Source organism: Vulpes vulpes, chromosome 5, assembly GCF_048418805.1.
Source record: "Vulpes vulpes isolate BD-2025 chromosome 5, VulVul3, whole genome shotgun sequence".
In the NCBI taxonomy this organism is placed as follows: domain Eukaryota; kingdom Metazoa; phylum Chordata; class Mammalia; order Carnivora; family Canidae; genus Vulpes; species Vulpes vulpes.
Window position 1 is genome coordinate 106,670,186 of NC_132784.1, and position 10,827 is coordinate 106,681,012.

The following is a 10,827-nucleotide window of genomic DNA, read 5'->3' on the forward strand; positions in this document are numbered from 1 at the left end:
GAAGCTTTGTGGTGCGTCTAGAGCAAAGCTGGTCCCTATTTATTGTTTTATGTCCAACAAAAAAATCACAAAACATACATCCCTGTAGCGCATGTGAGCCCGACGACCTGACAGGCCTGCTGGGGACCAAGGAAGAAAGCTCCTAACGAGGCCTCCCTGGGCGACTGTTGCCCAGCACTGGCCACTTGGAAGGAGGCTGCTGCCGTGCTCGGCTGCCCCTGGTGCCCAGGGTATGGAGTGTGCGTGGGTGGCAGGGAGCGGGGACACCGACCAGGCAGCTCGGGGGTCTGGGCGTGGGGCCTCCCAGGAATGATCTAGAAGTGAATGGAGTTTGGCCCCAGGGCAGCCTGGCCTGGATGAGGAGCAGCGGGCCGGCGGGACGCAGGGGGAGAGGGGCGGCACGTGGGGGGTCAGGCCTTCCTGCAGCCCGGGCCTGGGGCCTGGTGATGACACGCTGTCACTCTGAGTGAGTGAGGTGCCACTGCAGCTGCGGACCACAAGGGCCGGTGAGGGGCTGTCATCAGCCCCTGTCCCGGATGAGGAGGCTGACGCAGGGGAGGTGAGGAGCCCCCACCCCCACCATGGGAGGACGGGACTCCCTCCTGGCCCGGACCCTGCCGGCCACTCTGTAGTTCTGGGCACCTGCTGGCTGAGGCCCCCCACACCCGGAAGGTAGGCTCCGCGGCCGCAGGACTGTGGTTCGCGGGGTCACCCTAGTGCCTCGCCCGGTGCCAGTTACATAGCAGGAGCTCAGTGAACCTTTGCTGATGAGCAGACAGAGGCCCAGACAGCTGGGGTGGGGACAGAGGCCCAGACTGCCCAGAGGGAGCTGGGGACAGAGACCCAGATCACCCAGGGGGGGACAGAGGCCCAGAACACCCGGGGTGGGGGGACAGAGGCCCAGATCGCCCTGGAAGGAGGAGGGACAGAAAACCAGATCACCCAGCGGGGAACAGAGGCCCAGATCTCCCTGGGGGGAGAGGGGGATAGAGACCCAGACCACCTGGGGTGGGGGAAAGAGACCCAGACCGCCCAGGGGGTGACAGAGGCCCAGACTGCCCAGGGGGACAAAGGCCCAGATCGCCCTGGGGGGGGGGGGACAGAGGCCCAAACCACCTGGGGTGGGGGACAGAGGCCCAGATTGCCCTTGGGGGGGACAGAGACTCAGACTGCCTAGGGGGACAGAGGCCCAGATCGCCCTGGGGGGAGGGGAGGACAGAGACCCAGACTGCCCAGGGGGGGCCAGAGACCCAGACCGCCCAGGGGGGACAGAGGCCCAGACCGCCCAGAAGGGGGACAGAGGCCCAGACCACCTGGGGGGTGGACAGAGACCCAGACCATCCAGGCCGCAGGAGATGCTCTGCTGGGTGATGAGCTCGAGGATCCCAGAGGAATTCCTGGGGCTTCCCCACCAGCCTGAGGTCACATATGTGAGTCTCTGCTTAGGACCTTTCCTGCCCCTGTGCTGTATCTAGGGAAGTCCGAATAGGGTGCTTGGCTGCATGGTGTCTTTCATTTATCAATTTCTTCCTCTTTTTTTTTTTTTTTAATTTTATTTATTTGAGACAGAGAGAGAGCATGAGCGGTGAAGGGAGGGGCAGGGGGAGCAGGAGAAGCAGGCTCCGCATGGAGCAGGGAGCCTGACTTGGGACTCGATCCCAGGACCCTGAGATCATGACCTGAGCTGTAGGCAGGCACTTCACCGACTGAGCCCCACAGACACCCCCAGTTTTTTCCTTCTTTCACAGGCCCAGTCACCCGTGTCTGTCCAGCAGGGGTTCCCTGAACATCACTCTGTGCCTGACACCGGGCTGGGATGGCACACTAAGGGCCAACACGGTGGCGCCCGCTCCCATGGATGTCGGCAATGAGGGTAAATGAAGGGGAAACTCCTGATGGGTTCTTAGTCTGGGTTGAGGGAGTGGCATTGGGGTCCACTTCACAGTGAAAAGTCCCCCCGAGCCGCCGTGGGGACAGAGTGGGCCTGGGGTGGGCATCACTGCCTCTTGCCTGGGCTGTGAGAGGAAAAGAGAGGGAGGGAGGGGAAGAGAGGAATCAAAGGATTCCCTCGGATTCTGGCCTGAGCAACAGGGAAGGGGAAGTCACGGCTGGGGGGAGAAGCCTAAGAATGCCAAAAGTCTTTTGAGTTCAAGGCCAAGACTGTTTATTTGTTGAATTTCTACAATGCCTCTTTGCTGAGCCAGAAAATACAAAGTGCAAGGCCAGGCCCCGGGGTTTTCTGGTGCAGCCTTGGCATTTCCTGCAACGTTGTTGTCATTTTTACCCTGGAACCCAAGGGTCACGTGACTCCCCAGTCCCTGACCTTGGCCTCCTGGGGCAGGCCGGGACTCACTGTACACACTCTCCCTGCTGGTGTCTTCTGGCACTGGGGTCTGCTGAAGGGCATGTCCCAGGCCCTCCAGGCGGGAGGTGTGGCGGGAGCCTCCTGTGCACGCACGCACGTGAAGCAGGGCTGTGCAGAGAAGAGTAACGCGCTGCCTTAGTAAATGCTTACCCGGCTAGGTGTTTAATATTACAGGCATGTAATCCTCAGAACAACCCAAGACAGAGATATTATCCCCGCTATTTAAACAGGAAAACAGAGGCCGAGAGGTCTCGCCACATGCAGAAAGCCTTGAGGAGACTGCTCAGAGGTAGATTCCTAACCCTACCTCCTTGGTCGTGTTTTTCTTTCCAGGGGAACCTGAAACACTTTTTCTGCTCTGGTCCCCCCACCTCCCCCACCCCCACCCACCCCACATATCTAATTCTGATTATCCAAGTGGACTTTACACCAGATAGCCCTGAACCAGTACCTGTCTTCCCCTTGGAGGGTCACTGGGTCCTCTGTGTCGGTTTTTCCCAATCTTTAGCCAGAAGCTTGCAAAGTGACAATTGGCCCTTGTACCTGAGCAACAAAATGTCTATGCTGTGGTTAACATCACCTGCCATGTCCGGATTTACTCGCTTAGGTTTCATGTTAGATCACTGAGCAAGCCACTTGCCTTAAAAGGGTGTGACGCTTTCAGTGGGGTCTTTGATAGGCGTAGGTCTCAGGGACCATGGCTCTGAAGTTCACTCCAAATATTGGGAATTACCTTGCTTATAGTTATCGTAATCATCTCCCCGGTGCATTGTATCCTCTCGAAAAACTTTCAGTGCCTGTTTGCAGCCGCTAAGTACCAAGCAGGTGATCTCCCTAGCCTGGAATGTCAGAGAAGTGAAGGAAGCAGCTGACAAGATGTGTGAGGTTGTGGCCTGTGAATATCACGCAGAGGAGAACAGAGAACCAGCAAAAAACATCATGACCTGTGAATATCACGCAGAGGATCCATAAAAGCTGTGAGAACCACAGGGTGTAGCTGAAAATGGCTCCAGTGCCTTCAATTTTGATCACATCTCTCCATTATGCGGAAAATCTGATCGAAGGGGGGAAATCGTTAAAAAGAATATGACAGGCCCCCAAATGGCATTGCTTGGGCCAAGTCACCAAACCAGGGCTTACTACCCAACCTAGCTGCAGTTTCGACCTTCCCCAGAAATTTAAGGATCCTCTCCACCCCCCGCCCAAAGGAAGACGAAGTAATCTGCATGGTAAGACCCTCATGGTAAGACCCTGCACCTTCCTCATGGGAAAGAGAGGCTGCCTGGGGTAAACCTTTGCTAATGTGACTCCTTGTCCCACCTCTGGGATTCCGTTTCGGATGTGGTACGCATATACAGTGGAATGGTACTCGACCATCAAAAGGAATGAAATCTTGCCATTTGCATTGATGTAGATGGAACTAGAGGGTATTGTGCTAAGCAAAATTAGAGAAAGGCAAATATCCTATGATTTCACTTATGTGTAATTTAGGAAACAGAACAAATGAATGTGTGGGAGGGGGGAAAGAAAAGGAGAGAGAGAGAAAGGCAAACCATGAGATTTTTAAAAAACATTTTAAAAAATATTTATTTACTTATTTTTGAGAGAAAGAGAGAGAGAGAAAGGATGGGCAGAGGGAGAAAGAATCTCAAGTGACTCCCTGCTGAGCATGGAGCCCGATTGGGGCTTGATCCTATGGCCCTGAGACCATGACCTGAGCTGAAACCAAAGGTTGGATGCTCAACCGACTATCACCAAAGACTCTTACTTACATGAAAAAAATGGAGGCTTGATGGTGGGAGGTGGGCCTGGGGGTGGGCTAGATGGGTGATGGGTATTAGGGAGGGCACTTGATGTGATGAGCACTGGGTGTTAAATATAAGTGAGGAATCATTAAATTCTACTCCTAAGACCAATATTACACTACATGTTAACTAGCTAGAATTTAAATAAAAATTTGGAAGTAAAGAACAAAAATAAAATCTTTCCATTTTATAAAGCTCCTCAGACCTCTGCCTGCCAACTTGCTAGATGGGATGCTACCCAATTCATGAATTGCTCAATAGAGCCAATTAGAGGGTTTTTTTAAAAGTTTTAACAATAGAGCCAATTAGATGTTAAAATTTACTTGGTTGAATTTTGGTTTTTGTTGTTGTTGTTTTCTTTTTGTTTTGTTTTGTTTTTTGTTTTACAAAGGACAGCCAAGGAATTTCTACTTGTTTTACTTTAGTAGAATCTTGTTTATAAATTAAGGTTTATAAAATCTCCCATGAGTTTCACCAGAACTCAGAGAGATAATAATTCTTGAAAAAGCATCCGCCTCATGGAAGTCACATAATGTTTGCTGCAATATGTTTTTTTTTTAATTTATTTATGATAGTCATACACAGAGAGAAAGAGAGAGGCAGAGACATAGGCAGAGGGAGAAGCAGGCTCCATGCACCGGGAGCCCAATGTGGGATTCAATCCCCGGTCTCCAGGATCGCGCCCTGGGCCAAAGGCAGGCGTTAAGCCACTGCGCCACCCAGGGATCCCCTGCAATATGTTTTAAAATTTCTGCTCTATGGTTTAATCATAGAGTATGTGCATAATACGTTTGATGATTGACGAAAATATTCTTGTTGTTAACCTTAATCCCTTGGTAACTAGTGTTGGGAAATGGATAAAGGGGAAGAGAAGAAGGGTTGATTTTGACACTTCTCTTCTGTGTCCTTATGGGCTTTTAAGATTTTCTCATTAATAGTCCTAATGATGTGGGGTTGCTGAGTGTAATGATCAAGAAAGAATTCTTGAGATGTTTTATGGTGCAAAAAGGGGCCTTTATGATAGCACAGGGGCAGGACCCATGGGCAGAAAGAGATGCACTGTGATTGTGAGGTGGGACTGATTATATATGTTTAAGCTGGGGGAGTAAAGAGAATGGAAGTCTCTGAAGGGATTTCTGTATGTTAAAGATTACAGGATTCTGGAGGTCTGGCTATTGTCAAGCTAAGGTTGCTTTTAGTTTCTAGCAAAGCATTAACATTAAGGTGGCTATGAGCTCCTTGAGGAATGCCAGGTATTTTTCCATGGGGTGCCAGTTGTGAGGAAATTTAATTTTATCTACATTTCTCTTGGCTTTGTTCTCCATATCACTAATAATTGGCTAGAAAAGTCCCAGTCTCTAGACTTACGGGCTCCCAGCATGACACTTGAAATCTACAAGGCTTTCCCCACAGAATATTAAAATCCTAAGGTACATACATCACTATATATACACATGAGTGGAGAAAATGGGTCTTTTTCTCATTGTTCTTAAACATTAAAACAAATTGCAAGAACTCTGAACTCGAAGGAAATATCTAGACGCAGTGTATGTAGATTAGGAGAAAAGCAGGATGTGAGAGTGTTTGTTATCATGGCGGCTTTTAATTAGGGGAATGAGTTGGATGGAAGATGGGCTTTCAGGCCTTAAAGAATAATTATTCCTCCAGCAAAAGGAAGTAAACAAGGTCTAGATGTGGCAAGGTCATCTAACTGGGTATCTTAACCAGATCACCCTAATTCTGACTGGGCATTTCCTCCTTAAACAGCTCTTAATAGCTATCCTCGTACCATGGCGAGCTCCCCATTCAGAAGTATGCTTTTTGGGGGCCTTTCTCAACAAGTAAGGACTCTTTCTCTCAGCTCCAGGCAAAAGTTATTTCTCCTTTCTCTGAATCTTCACGTCACTAGACTATTCCAACTTCCCACAGGGCCTTATTCACTTTTCACCTTATACGTACTTGCTTGTAGATTTATTTATACTGTAAAAAACCCAAACAATCCCAGAGGCCCAAGATGGAGTCACTTATGCCAGGCCCAGAATGCCTCCCAGTTTGTTTTGTCAACCTAGGGAGTTTGGCAGGTAATAAATGCTTAGTCATAATTCATACATATCAAGATAACAGGTTACGGTGAGCAGACGACACTAGAAGGGATAAGTGCATGGCGTAGGGTTGGGCTGGGCATTACTAAATCTGTTTGTTCCCCATCCTGGTTATTGAAGGAGAGACCTACAAAGGAAAATGTTTTTCACACTGTCAAAGGCCACAATGGTTTATCCAAAGCAAGAGAGTTTATTTGGTTTTTCCATTTGTCGTGAAAAGCTTTAAATAGCAGCAATTGTGGAGTTTGGTTATAAAGACGTGTTCTCCACCCAAGAGCATTCCTTCCCCAGAGCTTCTCTGTTAGAAGTTTTCATCTAAAATCAGCCAGAAAAATAAATAAACAAATAAATAAATAAAATAAAACCATCCAGGATTCCTTCTGTTTATGTCAACAACTCTTTTAGCACATCATCCAGATGAATTTGTTTCCTGTTGTGGGAGGGAGGATCGAGTTCAGGCCGAGATGGTTGACTCCCCACCTAGTGTTCATACTCTGTACGTATCCATGAAAACAGACACCTCTGGCCTACATTTCAATAGACAAGCTGTGCTGTGTGTGACTTCTCTGTTACCTTGTTGGGTTGATGGGGTCTCTATAGCAGGACTTGGTGAACCCAATTTATTTTATAAATTAATGATATCAGTGTTGTGTTTCATTGTCTACTCTGACAGGAACACGACAAAAGTTCTAGAGAAAGATTCCGCGCCACCACCACCCCCAACACTTTTCCTCATTCTGTCTGAGCAAACTGCTTGCAGGTTCTTCTGACTTGACTAGCCTCAACCTTGGCCTAGAAAGACATGAACGAGCACTAGCACAGTTTGTAACAGCTCAGAGCTACATCTCCTGGATGATCCTCACTCCCCTTAAAGTGCCTGCCTGAGGAAACTTGCTGTTTGTTCCCACCAAGGCAGAAAGACAGGGCCCCTGCCTTGCAGCAGCTATTGTGGGAGCCTAACTCGATGAGCTCAGGTAGTGAATTCAGGGGGTTTCTTAGGGATCAACCCCCTTTACCACTTGGTTGTACTTTCTCACTTCCCTGACCAGCGGTCTAGCATTCTCCCCTAAATGCCTGCTCATGGGGTGCCTGGGGTGGGGGGCTCAGTCCATGAAGCACCTGCCTTCTGCTCAAGTCGTGATCCCAGGATCCTGGGATCGAGTCCTTCATTGGGCTCCCTGCTCAGCGGGGAGTCCACTTCTCCCTCTCCCTCTGCCACTCTCCCTGTTTGTGCTCTCTACCAAATAAATACTTTTTTTTTAAATGACCACTCACTTCTGCAGATTGAAGTGCAGATTGAAGTTGAGGTCAGTTATGCTGGACTCTCTTCCTTATTGCAATAGTTGCTACTGATTAAAATCTGTCCTTACCAGTCAGTGTCCTTTGGTGTCTGATTGTATTGAATATCTTTATTTTTTTTTAATTTTTAAAAAGATTTTACTTATTTATTCATGAGAGACACAGAGAGAGAGAGGCAGAGACACAAGCAGGCTCCATGCCGGGACTCCATCCCTGGTCTCCAGGATCACGCCCTGGGCTGAAGGTGGCGCTAAACCGCTGAGCCACCAGGGGCTTCCCTGTTGAACATCTTTAACAACGTAAATTCAGCTAAGAACATCTTTTTCCTTTTCTTCTTCTTCTTTTTTAAAAAGATTTTATTTATTTATTCATGACAGACACACAGAGAGAGGCAGAGGCATAGGCAGAGGGAGAGGCAGGCTCGCTGCGGGGAGCCTGATTCAGGACTTGATCCCAGGACCCCGAGATCATGACCTGAGCTAAAGGCAGACGCTCAACCATTGAACCACCCAGGCGTCCCTAAACCTTCAGTTTTAAGGTAAACATGTTGTGGGGATATCATGGACAGTATGGCAACTATAGTCAACCTTACTATAGTGTATATTTGAAAGTTAAGAGAGTAGACCTTAAAGGTGTTCATCACAAGAAAGAAAAAAATTCTATGTGAGGTGATTTTTTTATGTGAGGTGATTGACGTTAACTTATTGTGATCATTTCAGAATATATACATAAATCATTATGTGGTCTACCTTAAATGAATACAATGTTATATGTCAAGTATATCTTGATAAAACTGGGGGAAAATGGGAGGGATCGCACACATTGCTGGTGGGAATGTAAAACGGGGCAGCCACTGTGGAAAAGACTTGGCAAGTCCTCAAAACCATTAAACGTAGAGTGACATAGGACCCACTCCAGCATATACCCAAGAGCATCAAAGACATATGCTGGGGCAGCCCGGGGGGCTCAGCGGTTTAGCCACCTTCAGCCCGGGGTGTGATCCTGGAGTCGCAGGATCGAGTCCCGCATGGGGCTCCCTGCGTGGAGCCTGCTTCTCCCTCTGCCTGTGTCTCTGCCGCTCTCTCTCTCTCTTTCTGTGTCTCTCATTAATAAATAAAACTTAAAAAAAATGCTGTCACAAAACTGACACACAAATGCTTATGGCAGCACGATTTATAATATAATACCCCAAAGTGGAAGCTGATGAATGGACAGACAAAATGTGGGATATCCATACACTGGAATATTATTCCTCCACAGGAAGGTATAAAATACTGATGCACACCACATCAGAGAAGGACCCTGAAAACATTCCACTAAATGAAATAAGGCAAACACAGAAGCCACGTGTTGTAAGATTCCATGAATACAGAATGTCAAAAACAAACAAACAAACCAGCAAAAAAACAAAAACGAATGCCCAGAATAGCTAAATCCATGAAGATGGAAAGCAGACTAGTGGTTGCCAGGGAATGAGGGCCAGGGAGAGGTGTGGGGCTTCTCTTTGCAGTGATGGAAATGTTCTGGAATGCGGTAGAAGTAAGGATTGCACCATACAGCGAAGATACTAAAACCCACTGGGTTGCACACTTTATTTACTTATTTATTTATTTTTTTAAAAAATATGTTTATTTATTTATTCATGAGAGACAGAGAGGGAGAGAGGCAGAGACACAGGCAGAGGGAGAAGCAAGCTCCATGCAGGGAGCCCGATGAGGGACTCAATTCTGGGTTTCCAGGATCCCGCCCTGGACTGAAGGCGGCACTAAACCGCTGAGCCACCAGGGCTGCCCTATTTACTTTTTTAAAAGATTTTATTTATTATTTATTTGAGAGAGAGAGTGAATGAGTGAGAGCGAGAGAGAGCACGCACAAGCAGGGCAAGAAGCAGGCTCCCCGCTGAGCAAGGAACCAGACCCGGGGCTCCATCCCAGGACCCTGAGATCACAACCTGAGCCAAAGGCAGACGCTTCACTGACTGAGCCACCCGGGCATCCCTGGATTGCACAGTTTAAAATGGCAAACTTTAGGGCAGCCCGGGTGGCTCAGCGGTTTAGCGCCGCTTTCAGCCCAGGGTGTGATCCTGGAGTCCCCGGATCTAGTCCCACATCAGGCTCCCTGCATGGAGCCTGCTTCTCCCTCTGCCTGCGTCTTTGCCTCTTTCTCTCTCTGTGTGTCTCTAGTGAATAAATAAATAAAATCTTAAAAAAATAAAATAAAATGGCAAACTTTATGTTATATGAATTGCATCTTAATTAAAAAAAAAAGAAAGAACACAACTGTGCTTGCAACCCAAGTGTTGGAGAGTACTCACACCTGTGCCACTATTTTCCGGCCATACTTACTAAAAATGTTCAAGACTTTTGCAGTTTAAATAAATACACAGAATGAAAGACAGCCTGGGAAAGAGAGGTTATTTTGAGGCTAACCCTGGGTAAGGAGCCACTCGCCTAATCTTTTTCTTGGGGCAGTGAGTGGAGAGAGGGAGGTGAGGGCGATGGCTTTCTAGGGGCTGCGATTGGGTTTGCAGAGGAGGCCCCAGCAAGGCCAGTCTCTCCCCTTCCCCGGAGGGCTGTATCCTGCTGTAGGGCTGTATCCTGCTGTAGCCTTCAGCCCTCACTCGGACCAGGGCACATGCTGCTCAGATGAGAAGCAAATCTGCCCACAGCAGCCAAAGAAAACAAACGCAGAGAGAAAGCAACCGAAAACAGAGAGGAAGTAGGATTCGGCATCCTGGCTGCTGACATCCACAGGATCCAGGCCGCAGAGACACACGGCCTTGGCCACCGAGGCTGCCCCGGGACTTGGGGGACAGGGACCAGACTGGCCAGACGCGAGGAGGGCCCTGGTCCTGGGTGTCCTCAGCCCAACCCCCCAGCTTTGCCCTTGACCACAAAGGGACATCCGTGTCCTTCCTGTATAGGGGTAGAGGCCAACGCACCCCTTGGGTTGTCTCTTTTTACAAAATATACACTGAGATTTCACTGGGCCCGAGAGACACAGGTGGTCCCCCAAGTCCCGGCTGGTGGAAAGCCACCTGACTAGGAGTGAGGCGGGAAACAAAGGCAGAAGGATATGCAGATAAAAATTAAATGTCCTTGGAGCACCTGGGTGGCTCAGTGCTTGAGCATCTGGCTTTGGCTCAGGTCATGATTCCAAGGTCCTGGGATCGAGTTCCGCATGGGGCTCCCTGCATGGAGCCTGCTTCTCCCTCTGCCTGTGTCTCTGCCCCCCTCTCTCTCTCTCTCTCTCTCTC